Raw genomic sequence first — 17,025 nt, forward strand, 5'->3', positions numbered from 1 at the left:
AGAATCTGCTTGCAATGCAGGAAACGCAGGTTCAATCCCCGGGTCAGGAAGCTCTCCTGGAGAAGGGAATGGCAACTCACTCCAGTATTCTTTCCTGGGAAATACCATGGATAGAGGAGCCTGGTAGGCTACAGTCCATGGGGTCACAAAGAATCAGACAAGACTTAATGACTACACCACCACCACCACAATTTCCAGTAATAGGAAAAAGCACAGGCCAAGTTGCATACTCAGACAAAGGCTTGAAAAGTTTTTAAGAGCAGGATTAGAGGGATCTTAGGGCTTGTGTCTTTACTAACTGGCTTTACCCCCAAGGAAAAGCAAACTTTCTGTATCCTTCATGATAGGAAGTAGTGTTAAAATTGGAGCAATAGGATTATCAAAGTTAGGCTCCTACCCTAACACAGAGACTGCAAGATAAGGACTATATTTACTTCAATGGCTACTTTTGAAAGGGATAGCTCCCAGGGCCTGGAGAAAGACATTTCTCGGTTGTAAAACTTGAAAGAAGCTTTTAAAAAGATGTACATCTCAAAGGGGGCAGAAAGGGCATATAATTACTATAATTTTTCTAAAGCAAATGCTCTCAGAAGATTAAGAGTCCTAGAGTAAGGAAGAAGCTCATCTAAAATGTAGTCAAGCTGAGGGGGATGTTAACTGTCTCCCAAGATTATCTACATCTACAGGATTCTGAAGGCTGCTCAGTTCAAGATTCCCCAATATCATGGAAGTTCAGTCAAAGCTATGGTTTTTCCAGTAGTCATGTACAGGTATGAGAGTTGGACCATAAAGAAGGCTGAGCAGCAAAGAATTGATGCTTTCAAACTCTGGTGCTAAAGAAGACTCTTGAGAGTCCCTTGGATGGAAAAGGAGATCAAACTAGTCCACCTAAAGGAAATCAACCCTGAATATTCATTGGAAGGACTGATGCTGAAGCTCCAACACTTTGGCCACCTTTTGCAAAAAGCCTGCTCACTGGAAAAGACCCTGATGCTGAGAAAGATTGAGGCAAGGAGAAAGAAGTGACAGAGGGTGAGACGGTTGGATGGCATCCCCGATTCAGCGGACATGAATTTGAGCAAAGTCCAGGAGAAACTGAAGAACAGGGAAGCCTGGAATGCTGCAGTCCATGGGGTCACAAAGAGTCGGACACGACTTAGGGACAGAACGACAACAACCAATGTACAATAGATGAGGACTGCATCTTTTTAATCAGAAAACAGAAATCCAAAGACCAAGGGCTGATCTTTCTTGGTGATAATAGTTAATAATATGATAAACTCCTTTCCATAGAGGTTAAAGACTGGAGATCTCTCTCTTTCTCTCAGATATTCCAGGAGCTGTTTATGTGGTGATCTTGGAAAGGCTGCTTCTTCTGACTTAATGATAAGACTTTGTTAGTATAAGAATTGTTTGTATTCCTGTTGGTTTTCTATAGGATATTGTCTCTAATCAAATATAAAATTCCAATGGGGCACAGGTAGTCTTTTTCTAAACTTATAAGGGGGAATAATCAAGGTTTCCATAGAAAATCATGGAAGTTCTAGAGCACTGCTCTCCAACAGGACTTTTTATAAAAATGAATATGAGCTTTACAACTAATATGGTAGCTATTAAACAGCCATAGCTATTGAGCACTTGAAATGTGGCTACAGTAATTGGACAACTGGATTTGTATTTTACCACAGTTTCATTTATTCAAATTTAAATATCCACATGTGATTAGTGTCTATCATATTGGAGAATGCCATTCTAGAATTCTTAGAGCTTTGCCAATTTTAGTTTTAGAATTCCATCTGCATTTCTACTTTTTCCTGAAGATTCTGTATAATAATACTTTTTTTCAGTACTCTTGCCTGGAAAATGCCATGGGTGGAAGAGCCTGGTAGGCTGCAGTCCATGGGGTTGCTAAGAGTCGGACACGACTTAGAAACTTCACTTTCACTTTTCACTTTCATGCATTGGAGAAGGAAATGGCAACCCACTCCAGTGTTCTTGCCTGGAGAATCCCAGGGACGAGGGAGCCTGGTGGGCTGCTGTCTATGGGGTCGCACTGAGTCAGACATGACTGAAGCGACCTAGCATTAGCAGCAGCAGTAAATTGCCTTACAAAATTTTTAAATATCGTGCATCGAACCTGGACTGGTGACTCGTTTCATATATGATATTATACATGTTTCAATGCCTTTCTCCAAAATCATCCCACCCTCTCCCACAGAGTCCAAAAGACTGTTCTATACATCAGTGTCTCTTTTGCTGTCTCGTATACAGGGTTATTGTTACCATCTTTCTAAATTCCCTAATAAAATGTAGTTAACCAGCAAAGAAAATCCACTATCCAGACTGAAAATAAGCAAGAAGTTACCAAAGCATTCTAGACCATATGTAAAGCTTGTATAAATAATTGGTCATTTTGTTTTGCTACCTGGCAGTCCAATCAAAGTCAATTAACTCAGTCATCTGAATGGATTTAGCTTCTGGGAGCTAATAATCCAAAAATGAATTGGAATCTGTGATAATATTGCCTGCTGGACAATGTCCAGTTTTAGCTTTTAAAATGACCTATTAATTAACAGAATTAAATCAGGATTATCTCATGGAGTCTCTTAAACTGCTATATAAGGTGTACATACATTTTTAAGAGATTAAAAAATGGAGGAATTTTCTTTCCTCAGGCAGGGGAAGGAGATTTCTAGTTTTAGGTTGCTATAGTGCCAGACAGTGATATATGAAGGGGAAAGGAATCATGAGGGTATTAACACATCTCCAGAGCCTTGTGCTCATCCCGTAAAGCGTATTATGATAATCTCTAATTGACAGCGGTGTTTAAACTGGGATATCTGGAAACAAATACTTTGTAGCAACATGGTGCTAGTGGTAAAGAATCTGCCTGCCGTTGCAGGAGACACGGGTTCGATCCCTGGGTTGGGAAGATCCCCTGGAGAAGGAACTACAACCCACTTCAATATTCTTGCCTGGGAAATCCCATGGACTGAAGAGCCTGGCAGGACCAGAGTCAGACACAATTGAGCATATGCCTTCGCCCTTCTCTGTTGTACCAGTATGAGTGTACATTAGTCACTCAGTCGTATCCAACTCTTTTCGACCCCGTGGACTGTAGTCCTCCAGGCTGCTGGACTGTACCAGTAGCTATTATTAAACATTGACAAAGTTTCTTTCAAGTTATAAAGCATATAAATTAACCTACAGATACTGTTGAAAAATTATTCTCTCAATAGTTTCTAAACCATTAAAACTTCAGTTCAGTTCAGTTCAGTCACTCAGTTGGTGTTGGACGAAGCTTGTTCTTCATCAAACCCAGCATTCCACATGATGTAGTCTGAACAGAAGTTAAATAAGCAGGGTGGCAGTATACAGCCTTAATGTACTCTTTTCCCATATTGGAATCAGTCTGTTGTTCCATGTCCAGTTCTAACTGTTGTTTCTTGACCTGCATACAGATTTCTCAGGATGCAGATCAGGTGGTCTGGTATCCCCATCTCTTTAAGAATTTTCCAAAGCTTGTTGTGATCTATACAATTTTAGGAAAAGACAGATTCAGAATTTGCCTAAGGAGACAAGATGTAAACATAAGGCATTATTAAATGACTTCAGTCAATAGTTTGAAATCTTACTGCATTAAAAAATAATGATGAATAGGAAAATTTTCTCATCTTATGAATCAAGAAGTTAATAGAATACTTATAAAGAGAACTTCTGTTATATGATCATAGGATCAATCAATCAATTCAGTTGCTCAGTCATGTCCAAGTCTTTGTAACCCCATGAACGGCAGCATGCCAGGCCACCCTGTCCATCACCAACTCCCAGAGTCCACCCAAACCCATGTCCACTGAGCTGGTGATGCCATCCAACAATCCCATCCTCTGTCATCCTCTTCTCTTCCTGCCCTCAATCTTTCCCAGCATCAGGGTCTTTTCAAATGAGTCAGCTCTTCACATGAGGTGGCCAGAGTGTTGGAGTTTCAGCTTCAACATCAGTCTTTCCAATGAACACCCAGGACTGATCTCTTTTAGGATGGACTGGTTGGATCTCCTTGCAGTCCAAGGGACTCTCAAGAGTCTTCTCCAACACCACAGTTCAAAAGCATCAATTCTTTGGCACTCAGCTTTCCTTATAGTCCAACTCACATCCATACATGATCACTGGAAAAACCATAGCCTTGACTAGATGGATCTTTGTTGACAAAGTAATGTCTCTGCTTTTTAATATGCTGTCTAGGTTGGTCATAACTTTCCTTCCAGGGAGTAAGCGTTCCTTTAATTTCATGGCTGCAAACACCATCTGCAGTGATTTTGGAGCCCCCCAAAATAAAGTCAGCCACTGTTTCTACGATTTCCCCATCTATTTGCCATGAAGTGATGGGACTGGATGCCATGATCTTAGTTTCTGAATGTTGGGCTTTAACTGAACTTTTTCACTTTCATTTTTCACTTTCGTCAAGAGGCTCTTTAGGTCTTCTTCACTTTCTGCCATAAGGGTGGTGTCATCTGCATATCTGAGGTTATTGATATTTCTCCTTGCAATCTTGATTACAGCTTGTGCTTCTTCCAGCCCAGTGTTTCTCATGATATACTCTGCATATAAGTTAAAAAGTAGGGTGACAATATACAGCCTTGACGTACTCCTTTTCTTATTTGGAACCAGTCTGTTGTTCCATGTCCAGTTCTAACTGTTGCTTCCTGACCTGCACATAGGTTTCTCAAGAGGCATGTCAGGTGGTCTGGTATGCCCATCTCTTTAAGAATTTTCCACAGTTGATTGTTATCCACACAGTTAAAGGCTTTGGCATAGTCAGTAAAGCAGAAATAGATGTTATTCTGGAACTTTCTTGCTTTTTCAATGATCCAGTGGATGTTGGTAATTTGATCTCTGGTTCCTCTGCCTTTTCTGAAACCAGCTTGAACATTTGGAAGTTCACGGTTCACGTATTGCTGAAGATTGGCTTGGAGAATTTTAAGCATCACTTTACTAGCATGTGAGATGAGTGCAATTATAATTTCGCCTTTTAACAAAATATATATTTTGCTTTTGTAGGGGACATAATTAATGCAATGATTTTCATAGAGTTGAATTATTAGTATCCTGTCATATACACGTAAATAAATAAACTAGATATAATACTTAAAAATCTTTTTGTTCTACCATGCCTGAGATACTGTCCTTCATTGTTCCACATGGAAAAAGCTATCTTACCCCTACTCCCACCATGTTCTAGATCTTGGGAATGGGAAAGAGAAAATGAGGACAAGTAGCTTCCTTTACAAGGATGAAACCTACAAGTTGAACATGTAATTTCATTTATATCCACTGGCCAGAACTTAGTTACATAGCCAGTTTTACACATAAGGAAACTTGAGAAGTACACTCTCTGGCCAGGTTTCATGTGCCTCTCTAGAACCAGCAGGGGGAATGGGAATGGGGGATGATGGCAGGCTTCTACTGGGAGACAGTATGTTGTATGCTGCTATGAAACATTGCTAACACATGCACACCAATGTTCACTGCAGCAATATTTATAATATCCAGGACATGGAAGATATCTAAATGTCCACAGACAGATGAATGGATAGATAAGATGTGACACATATATACAATGGAAGGCTACTCAAACATAAAAAGGGACAAAATTGTGCCATTTTAAGAGATGTGGAGAGACCTAGAGACTGTCATACAGAGTGAAGTAAGTCAGAAGAAGAAAAATAAGTATCATATATTAATACATAAACATGAAGTCTAGAAAAACAGTACAGATTAACTTATTTGTAAAGCAGAAAAATAGAGACACGGAGAATAAACACATCTGCACCAAGCGGGGAAGGAGAGCTAGGATGAATCAGGAGACTGGGATTGACATGTATACACTATTGATACTATGTATAAAATAAATGACAAATGAGAACCTACTGTGTAACTCAGCGAACTCTACTCACTGCTCTGTGGTGACCTAAATGGACAGGACACCCAAAACAGAGGATATATATGTATATGTATCATCAATTCACTTTGCTGTACAGCACGAAATATCATAACACAACATTGTAAAGTAACTACATATATACATATATATATATGTATATATATATATGGATAAGGCAATGGCACCCCACTCCAGTACTCCTGCCTAGAAAATCCCATGGATGGAGGAGCCTGGAAGGCTGCAGTCCATTGGGTCACTGAGGGTCGGACACGACTGAGTGACTTCACTTTCACTTTTCACTTTCATGCCTTGGAGAAGGAAATCGAAACCCACTCCAGCGTTCTTGCCTGGAGAATCCCAGGGATGGGACTGGAGAGCCTGGTAGGCTGCCGTCTATGGGGTCGCACAGAGTCGGACACGACTGAAGTGACTTAGCAGCATATATATATACACACACACACACATACGTAGAGGAACACACATCCATTTTTACCTTTAAATGCATGTAGGCTTTTTTTTTTTTTAAGTGAATTTACTTCTTTTTCTCATCTACACATTTTCACCTAGTTTCTTCGCTTATAACAAAATAACTAAAATGTAGGTTCTGCCACAGAATGATCCACACATCATAGGTTCTTCATATACAGTAAATGCTCGGCCATATGCACAACTGAGGTAATTAAGGAAGCAGTGCAAACATCCTGCCTTGGTGGGTGGCAGCTTGGCTCTCAGTGGCATCATAACGTCTCCTGCCGGGCTAAATAGACTCTGAGAAAACACATGTGTTAGTGGGCAACGTGAGAATTTAGAGCCAGCGTGTCTATTTACTGCTCCCACACCCAACTGACAGTCTGTTTAAGTATGTCTTTGGGAAAAGCAGAACTTCACCTTAGGAGAAAAGTTACATATTTTTCAAGTGAACTTCCAAAAAATGACAACTGTGGAAACATTGCATTAAAATCGATGTTACTTTTCACTGTTACTGACAGAGATTTTCCTCCTGGAGGGAATAATTTTGCAAGAAAATTTGATGTCTGACTTGAGAGAACAAATCTCTCCTAACCATTTTTTTTTTTGTTTGTTTCTGAGGTTCTTAACAATCTTGTCACACAAACCATTTCCATATGCTTAATCTAAACTTTGCCTCTTTGAAGGCTGGCAGGAAGGTCATTGCTTCTTCTTTTTTTTTTTTTACTTTATGAAATGTATTACCAGAGAACCATCTAATGACCAAGTTCCATATGCACATAAAATTATGTGAATAACAGGCACAATATTATACTTTAAATTATAAGCTTCATTAGGATACTGACTTTTTTCTATCTTGCTCACTGTTTATCACAGGACCTAGAATACTGCCTGGCCTATAGTATCATTCAAATATTGATTGAATACCAGAGGTTTTTAACATAAAATTCAATTCATGAGTAGATGAATACACTCTTTCTTAGGCTTAACAATTTCTTATGGAGTATACTTTTTAAGATGAAGAAGGTCATGGGAGTTGAGGTTCAGGAGTGAGGTTCAGGGGTGGGATGGTGGGTCGTGTGGGTAGAAAAGGATGGTGTGAGTACATTTAAGACAAGTGAATACACACAGGAACAGTGCCTGCTCTACAGTGAACTATTACAGCCTCTCCTGTATGAGAAAGGGAAGAATGATGTTGGCTTCATGTTTACATCTAATTCTGTAAGATAAATAAACTCCTAACTAGGTCCTTTAAGGAGCTGTGAAAGTCTGAATCTCTTCCATTTTCTGAATAACTATACTGCTACTCGGAGAAGGCAATGGCACCCCACTCCAATGTTCTTGACTGGAAAATCCCATGGACGGAGGAGCCTGGTGGGCTGCGGTCCGTGGGGTTGCTAAGAGTCGGACTCGACTGAGCGACTTCACTTTCACTTTTCACTTTCATACATTGGAGAAGGAAATGGCAACCCACTCCAGTGTTCTTGCCTGGAGAATCCCAGGGACGGGGGAGCCTGGTGGGCTGCTGTCTGTGGGGTCACACAGAGTGGGACATGACTGAAGCAACTTAGCAGTAGCAGCAGCACACTGCTACTATTCAAAAGGTAAAAAAACTATTGACAGGGTTTAAAATGTTATATATGTATAATGCTTACACATAACAAAATAACACACTTGGCAAACATACACATACAAACTTACACACAGGTTTCTAATATATTTGCCTTGTTTGACGATAAAGACAAATTTACATCTAGTGTCTGTTTAAAATATGAGGCACAGGCTAAATGGTCCCTCACTGTCCACTCAGACTCTGCCCCAGACAAGCTCTTAACTCCGGTCTTACCTTTCCTCTGAAGCTTTCCCTGATGCTCTGGGAGGACTGGGGTAATACTTTTCAATCTGGATAATTGTTTTTTAAACTTGGTCTGCAGAGCACCCAAAGAGTCTTCATGGTTAGTTTCTATACTGTTGCTGCTACTGCTAAGTCACTTCAGTCGTGTCCGACTCTGTGGGACCCCATAGATGGCAGCCCACCAGGCTCCCCTGTCCCTGGGATTCTGCAGACAAGAACACTGGAGTGGGTTGCCATTTCCTTCTCCAATGCATGAAAGTGAAAAGTGAAAGTGAAGTCACTCAGTTGTGTCCAACTCTTAGCGACCCCATGGACTGCAGCCTACCAGGCTCCTCCGTCCATGGGATTTTCCAGGCAAGAGTACTGGAATCGGGTGCCATAACTGTTTCCTAATTTCAAAATTTCTGAGCACTCATAGAAATTGAACATCTCTGTACATCCCAAGAGTCAAATATTGGAACCTATTCCCCACTGTGATGATATTTGAAGGTGGGGCCTTTGGGAGGTGATTAGGTAATGAGGATAGAGCCCTCAAGAAAGGGATTAGTGCACTTATAAATGAGATCCCTTGGTAGCATGGGAGATGAGCACAATTGTACAGTAGTAAGGCAATGGCACCCTACTCCAGTACTCTTGCCTGGAAAATCCATGGACAGAGGAGCCTGGTAGGCTGCAGTCCATGGGGTCGCTAAGAGTTGGACACAACTGAGTGACTTCACTTTCACTTTTCACTTTCATGCATTGGAGAAGAAAATGGCAACCCACTCCGGTATTCTTGCCTGGAGAATCCCAGGGACGGGGGAGCCTGGTGGGCTGCCGTCTATGGGGTCGCACAGAGTCAGACACGACTGAAGTGACTTAGCAGCAGCAGCAGCAACATGGACGTTTTTTGCTACCACTCTTCTTTGGGACTGGAATACAAACTGACATTTTCTAGTCTTGAGGCCACTGTTGAGTTTTCTACTTTTGCTGGCATATTGAGTGCAGCACTTTAAAAGCATAATCTCTTCAGATTTTAAATAGCTCAGCTGCAATTCTATCACCTCCACTAGCTCTGTTCACAGTAATACTTCCTAAGGCCCACTTGACTTCACACTCCAGGATGTCTACTCTAGGTGAGTGACCACACCATCGTGGTTATCCAGATTATTAAGACCTTTTTTGTATAGTTCTGTGTATTCTTGTCACCTCTTAATATCTTTTGCCTTCTGCTTGTTAGGTCCACACCATTTCTGTCTTTTATTGTGCTGATTTTGCATGAAATATTCCCTTGGTATCTATAGCGCCTTATTTTGTTTTGTTTTGTTTTTACTTATATAAGAAACATGCAGTTCTGAATGTTTTTGTAAGGCCTTCTCAGAGAAAACCAGAAAAACAGATGCTTCTGCTTCAATGAATACACTACAGCCTATGATTGTATAGATCAAAACAAACTGTGGAAAATTATTCAAGAGATAGGAATATCAGGCCACCTTACCTGCCTCCTGAGAAACCTGTATGCAGGCCAAGAAGCAACAGTTAGAACCAAACATGGAAAAATGAACTGGAAACAGTGACACACTTTATTTTCTTGGGTTCCAAAATCACTGCAGATGGTGACTGCAGCCATGAAATTAAAAGATGCTTGCTCCTCGGAAGAAAAGCTATGACCAACCTAGAAAGCATATTAAAAAGTAGAGACACCATATTGCCGATAAAAGTCTCTGTAGTTAAAGCTATGATGTTTCCAGTAGTCATGTACAGATATGACATCTGTATCATAAAGAGGGCTGAGTGCTTAAGAACTGATGCTTTTTAACTATGGTGTTGGAGAAGACTCTTGAGAATTCCTTGGATGTTGAGGAGATCAAGCCAGTCAATCTTAAAGGAAATCAATCCTGAATATTCATTGGAAGGACTGATGCTGAAGGTGAAGCTCCAGTACTTTAGCCACCTGTTGCGAAGAGCGTACTCATTGGAAAAGACTGTGATGCTGGGAAAGACTGAAGGAAGGAGGAGAAAGGGGCGAAAGAGGATGAGATAGTTGGATGGCATCACCGACTTGATGGACATGAATTTGAGCAAGCTCCAGGAGTTGGTGATGGACAGAGAAGCCTGGTGTCCTGCAGTCCATTGGGTTACAAAGAGTCAGACATGACTTAGCAACTGAACCAAAACAAGAAGTCCTGAGAACTCACTTGCCCCCTCTGCCATTGATACACACTCTGCAGATGGCAGCTCCCACCTGGAAGAGAGTCCTCACCATGTTGATACCCTGTTTCCAGACTTCTAACCTCTAGAACCTGGGAGATAAGTTTCTGCTGTTTATAAGTTGCCAAGCTATTTTTACTTTTTTTATGGCTTCCTGAACAAAGATAATTTGCCTGCCAATGCAGGAGATGCAGGTTTGATCTCTTGGTTGGGAAGATCCTCTGGAGGAGGAAATGGTAACCTACTGCAGTATTCTTGCCTGGAAAGTCCCATGGACAGAGGAGCCTGGTGGGCCACAATCCATGGGGTCACAAAAGTTGAAAATGACTGAGTGTGCATGCAGGAGCAAAGACAAACATGGAAACAATGAGTATTATAAAATATTACTCCCTCTCAAAAAAAAATCCAGTGAATAAATCTTGGTCCTCTGTTCTCTCTCTTCTCTTACTTTTTTCAATTCCATTTAAATTCCCCAAGAAAGATGCTGCTTATAGCTTGGTTTTTCAGAATGGACTTTTCTACCTAAAACTTTGCTTATCTCATAAACACTAAATATTCATCCATATGACCAGAATCACTCTAGTTTCATCATCCAAGTAGAAGTTCTGAGAAAATATTTGTCATGTTTACTTTATTAGTCAGAATAGCCCTTTAGCAAAATTAAATGATACAAGAAATAATTTCTTCAATATAGAGGAACATATCAAGGTTTGAAGAATGGGAATTTCAAACTGAAATGAACTTTTTTACGAGTAGTATTTACTTATGTGTGAAAACATTTTATATATACATACAAAAATTGAAGTGGTATCTTATGGTCTTCACAGGAGCTCCACAAAAATGATATGGAGACTCTGCTCCACTGTGGGAATTCCATGGACTAGGGGCTCTTTTACTACTGGATGTAACACCTGGGTGTTACATCTTGCATTTCCCTTTTATTTTCTGATAACAGGCGCCACCCAACTCCACACTCTTGGAATCAAAATTCATTTACCTTCTGGGAAATGTTTTTACTGTGACTCATTCTGGCTATTTCTATATCCCCATATCTAGAAGTTCATAATGAAAGCACTGATTTTTGTTCTCATTAATCCAACCCTAGTTTAACTACACTTTGATTCCTTAGGGTACCTGTATGTCCCCATCTTGTCTCTAGTCTCTGAATTTTGTTATATACTTTTTCTTTTTTTTATAGCTCTCGTTTATGGTAAAACTGAGTCTTGCACAGCAGAAAAGAAAATTTTAAGTCTCATGAGAAACCCATTTTTTCCAATATACTAAAAAGGCAGTGTGCACTAAGCTGATGTATCTACTTTTATTTTCTTTATTGAAACTGAGAATGTTTTTTTTTTTCCTCTGTCTGTGAAAGGAACAGAAATCTGAAAAGGCTCAAGTTCAATTTAAAACTCAGATCTAAGCAGTCCGAATAAGTATTAAAGGGAACAAAAAAGCTTTTCCCCATCTCTCTTGAATTTGTTTTTATTTTTATCCTAGTAAAAAGGCATGATCGATCTCTGCTATGTACTACAATAGTCAAATATTGCCTCAGTCAGCAGGTGGAAAAGGGATCAGTTTTTACAAAAAAGCTTTATGAGACCAGTTCTATAAATACCTATAGTTCATCTTCCTTGAAACTCTGCAATGTCAAACTGCCTGGCAAATGCCAACTCAGGCCAAATTCTGGAATATGCATGTGTACCCACATTAACTGTTTGTGGAGGGTCATTACCCTGATGTTCACAAAGGAACCTGAGTTACACATATTCTTTTCACTATGCACTGGACCATATGAGAAAATAAGAAGTAACTGGAATATGAATAATATGAGGCAAATAAGACTTTAGAATTCATTGTAACTTCTAGAATGTGAACTTATAAAGTTATTGTTAAACTAATAGAGTCTTTTGTTTGCATCTTTACTGTACACACTAATTGATCAGGGGTATAGGAAGGAAGGGAAGAACTTTAAATTATATTATCTAGCAGGAGAAAGATAATGCTATTTGCACCAACATAGATGAACCTAGAAATTATCATACTAAGTGAAATACATCAGACAAAGAGAAACGTCATATGATATCACTCATCTGTAGAATCTTAAAAACAAAAATGATACAAATGAACATTTTACAAAGCAAAAATAAACTCACAGACACAGACAACAAATTTATGATTACAAAAGGGGAAAGTTGAGGGGGTAGGGGGATAAATTAAGAGGTTGAGATTAACAAATACACACTACTATATATAAAACAGTCAACAGGTAACTACTGGATTGCAAATGTAGGAAGTCAAGATATATCTGGAGTAACAGGCAAGTTTGGCCTTGGGAGTACAAAATGAAGCAGGACAAAAGCTAACAGAGTTTTGCCAAGAGAACACACTGGTCATAGCAAACGTCCTCTTTCAACAACAGAAGAGATGACTCTACACATGGACATCACCAGATGGTCAATACCAAAATCAGATTGATAATATTCTTTGCAGCTGAAGATGGTCTATACGGTCAGCAAAAACAGGACTGGAGCTGAATGTGGCTCAGACCATGAACTCCTTATTGAAAAATTCAGACTTAAATTGAAGAAAGTAGGGAAAACCACTTAGCCATTCATATATGACCTAAATCAAATCCCTTACAATTATACAGTAGAAATGACAAATATATTCCAGGGATTAGATCTGATAGACAGAGTGCCTGAAGAACTATGGACAGAGGTTCATAACATTGTATAGGAGGTGGTTATCAAAAAAAGAAATGCAAAAAGGGAAATGGTTGTCTGAAGTGACCTAACAAATAGCTGAGAAAAGAAAAGAAGTGAAAGGCAAAGAAGAAAAGGAAAAATATCCATCTGAATGCAGAGTTCCAAAGAATAGCAAGCCTTCCTCAGTGATAAGTGCAAAGAATTAGAGAAAAATAATACAATGGGAAACACTAGAAATCTCTTCAAGAAAATTAGAGATACCAAGGGAACATTGCATGCAAAGATGGATACAATAAAGGACAAAAATGGTATGGACCTAACAGAAGCAGGGCTATTAAGAAGAGGTGGCTAGAATACACAGAAGAACTATACGAAAAAGATCTTCATGACCCAGATAACCATGATGGTGTGATCATCACCTAGAGCCAGACATCCTGGAGTATGACGTAAAAAAGGCCTTAGGAAGCATCACTACAAACAAAGCTAGTAGTGAAGGTGATGGAATTCCAGTTGAGCTATTGCAAATCCTAAATGATGATGCTGTGGAAGTGCTGCACTCAATACGCCAGCAAATTTGGAAAACTCAGCAGTGGCCACAGGACTGGAAATGGTCAGTTTTCATTCCAATCCCAAAGAAAGGCAATGCCAAGGAATGTTCAAACTACTGCACAATTGTACCTATCTCACATTCTAGAAAAGTAATGCTCAAAATTCTCCATGCTAGTCTTCAACAGTACATAAACCAAGAACTCCAAGATATTCAAGCTGGATTTAGAAAGGCAGAGGAACCAGGGATCAAATTGCCAATATCCACTGGATCAGGAAAAAAGCAAGAGAATTCCATAAAAACATCTATTTCTGCTTCACTGACTACAATAAAGCCTTTGACTATGTTGGGGAACAAAGCCTTGCACTTTGTTGTGGATCACAACAAACTATAGAAAATTCTTAAAGAGATGGGAATACCAAACCATCTCACCTGCCTCCTGGGAAACCTGTATGCAGGTCAAGAAGCAACAGTTAGAACTGGACATGGAACAACGGACTGGTTCCAAATAGGGAAAGGAATACGTCAAGGGTGTATATTATCACCCTACTTATTTAACTTATATGCAGAGTACATCATGCAAAATGCTGGTCTGGATGAAGCACAAGCTGGAATCAAGATTTCCAGGAAAAATATCAATAACTTCAGATATGCAGTTGACACCACCCTTATGGCAGAAAGCCGTAAGAGGAACTAAAGAGCCTTTGGATGAAATTGAAAGAGTAGAGTGAAAAAGCTGGTTTAAAACTGAACATTCAAAAAACGAAGATCACAGCAACCAATTCCATCACTTAATGGCAAATAGATAGGGAAACAGTGGAAACAGTGACAGACTCTATTTTCTTGGGCTCCAAAATCACTGCAGATGGTGACTGCAGCCATGAAATTAAAAGATGCTTGCTCCTTGGAAGAAAATCTGTGACAAACCTAGACAGCCTATTAAAAAGTAGAGAAATTACTTTGTCAACAAAGGTCTGTATAGTCAAAGCTATCATTTTTCCAGTAGTCATGTATGTTAGAGGTGGACCATAAAGAAGGCTGAGTACTGAAGAATTGATGCTTTTGAACTGTGTCATTGGTGAAGATTCTTGAGAGTCCCTTGGACTGCAAGGAGATCAAGACAAAAGGCAATCAATCCTGAATATTTGTGGGAAGGACTGATGCTGAAGCTGAAGCCCCAATACTTTGGCCACCTGATGTGAAAAGCCGGCTCATTAGAAAAGACCCTGATGCTGGGAAAGATTGAAGGCAGGAGGAAATGGGGATGACAGGAGATGAAATGGTTGGATGGCATCACCAAATCAGTGGACAAAAGTTCAACAAGCTCTGGGAGATGAGGAAGGACAAGAAAGGCTGGCCTGGTGCCATCAGGAGGACACAGAAAGTTGGACACAACTGAGCGACTGAACAACAACAAACTAGTGCATAGTACAGTGAACTCAATATTCTGTAACAACACATGAATAGAATTTGAAAAGGAACAGATATATGTATAACTGTATCACTTTGCTATATGCCTGAGACTGGCGCTCAGACAGCAAAAAATCTGCCTGCAATTTGGGAGACTGGGTTTGATCTCTGTCGGTAAGATCCCTTGGAGAAGGGAATGGCTACCCACTCCAGTATTCTTGCCTGGAGAAGCCCATGGACAGAGAAGCCTGGCGGGCTACAGTCCATGGGGTGGCAAAAAGTTGGACACAACCGACTAACACTTTCACTTTCCCTTAGTCTAACAACGTTGCTAATCATCTATACTCCAATAATAAAAAAAAAATTAATGGGAAAAAGAGAAAGACCACTTAATATTTAGCATCTGATTTGGATCATAATTTTGTACTGCCACATGGGTTCTCCAGAAAACAGTCTTTGTAATGTAGATGAGAGATAGAGGAGGAAGTGTGCTATGAAGGACTCCAGAAATCAACATGTGGAGGGAAGAATAGACCCAGGCAGGGGGAGAAGCCAAGCTGTGATACAGTGTAAATAAAGCTCCCGTTAACCATGGAAGGTGGCTTCCAGGTGCCTCAGATGGATAATGTATCTGCCTGCAATGCAGGAGACCTCAGGTGGATCCCTGGGTTAGGAAGATCCCCTGGAGAAGGGATTGGCAACCCACTCCAATATTCTTGCTTAGAGAACCCCATGGACACATGAGTCAGGTGGAATATAGTCCATGGGGTCACCAAGAGTTGGACATGATTGAGTGACTAACACTTTCACTTTCAACCTCCCATGGGGTTCTCTCTCTCACGTTGGGGTGAAGGAGCTGAACTTTATGTCCTCTTGATCAGTTGTTATGGCTAAAGATTGCCCAGGAATCCAGTCTTGCAAGATTCTCTGCAGAGAACCTGTAAAGCATTGACAGCTGAGGGCTGCCTGACATTTTCTCCCCCAGAAACTGGAGAACAAGTCCTTCATGCTTGAAGGAGGACCAGGCAGCACAGTGCCCACTGCAGAGAGGCATGCCCTAGGCCATCGATCAATCATGTCAATTGTCTCTATTTAAATTCAAAAGGAAATATTCAAGTGGAAATTATGTTAGTCATTTAAAACTCACAAAGTAGCATAAGCCAAGTTACTGTAGTTAACAACATACCTGTTATGCTAATCGCATTTTCCAAGGAATATTTTTGAATACAAAATCATTCATGTTATTTATGGAATAAGCATGTTAGAAATTAAGAAAATAGAAAAATGAACAAGATAGTATAACTATGTAACAGAGTTTACCTCCAGCTCCGACACTTTAGAGCAGACAGGATAGTGACATAAGTATTCTGTAAGGATGAACACCATCAGGTAGGGTCAGACAAAGTGTGTTGGGAGTTCAGAGAGTTTAGAGATCATTGTAAAAAAATCCTTCACACATAAAATGTATTTGGAATGGATTTTTAAGAAAGAAGAGTATTTGGTTATTAATCACAGATATTGGCTGGAAGAGGTGCAGGACTATTATTAAACAAAATGAACAATTGAATGAGTTTAGAAATCACTGGCTATATATGGAAAACAAGAAAACAAATCACTGTGATTATAGTCAAATGTGTGGGATGGGGAAGAGAGGGTGCTATTGTGGTAGTTAGAATGAAGACAACACAGATAATCCCTAGCTTCCAGATATGGAAACTTTAAGTTTTTCATTTCTAAAAAATGAAAATTTAAAATGTGTCAAAACTGTCAGCTTAGAATTCTATACCCTGTGGAAACATCATTCAAGAATTAAGATGCAAAAGACTGTTCTATACATCAGTGCCTCTTTTGCTGTCTCATATACAGGGTTATTGTTACCATCTTTCTAAATTCCATATATATGCGTTAG

The sequence above is a fragment of the Bos taurus genome, chromosome 16 (assembly GCF_002263795.3).
Source record: "Bos taurus isolate L1 Dominette 01449 registration number 42190680 breed Hereford chromosome 16, ARS-UCD2.0, whole genome shotgun sequence".
Lineage (NCBI taxonomy): Eukaryota > Metazoa > Chordata > Mammalia > Artiodactyla > Bovidae > Bos > Bos taurus.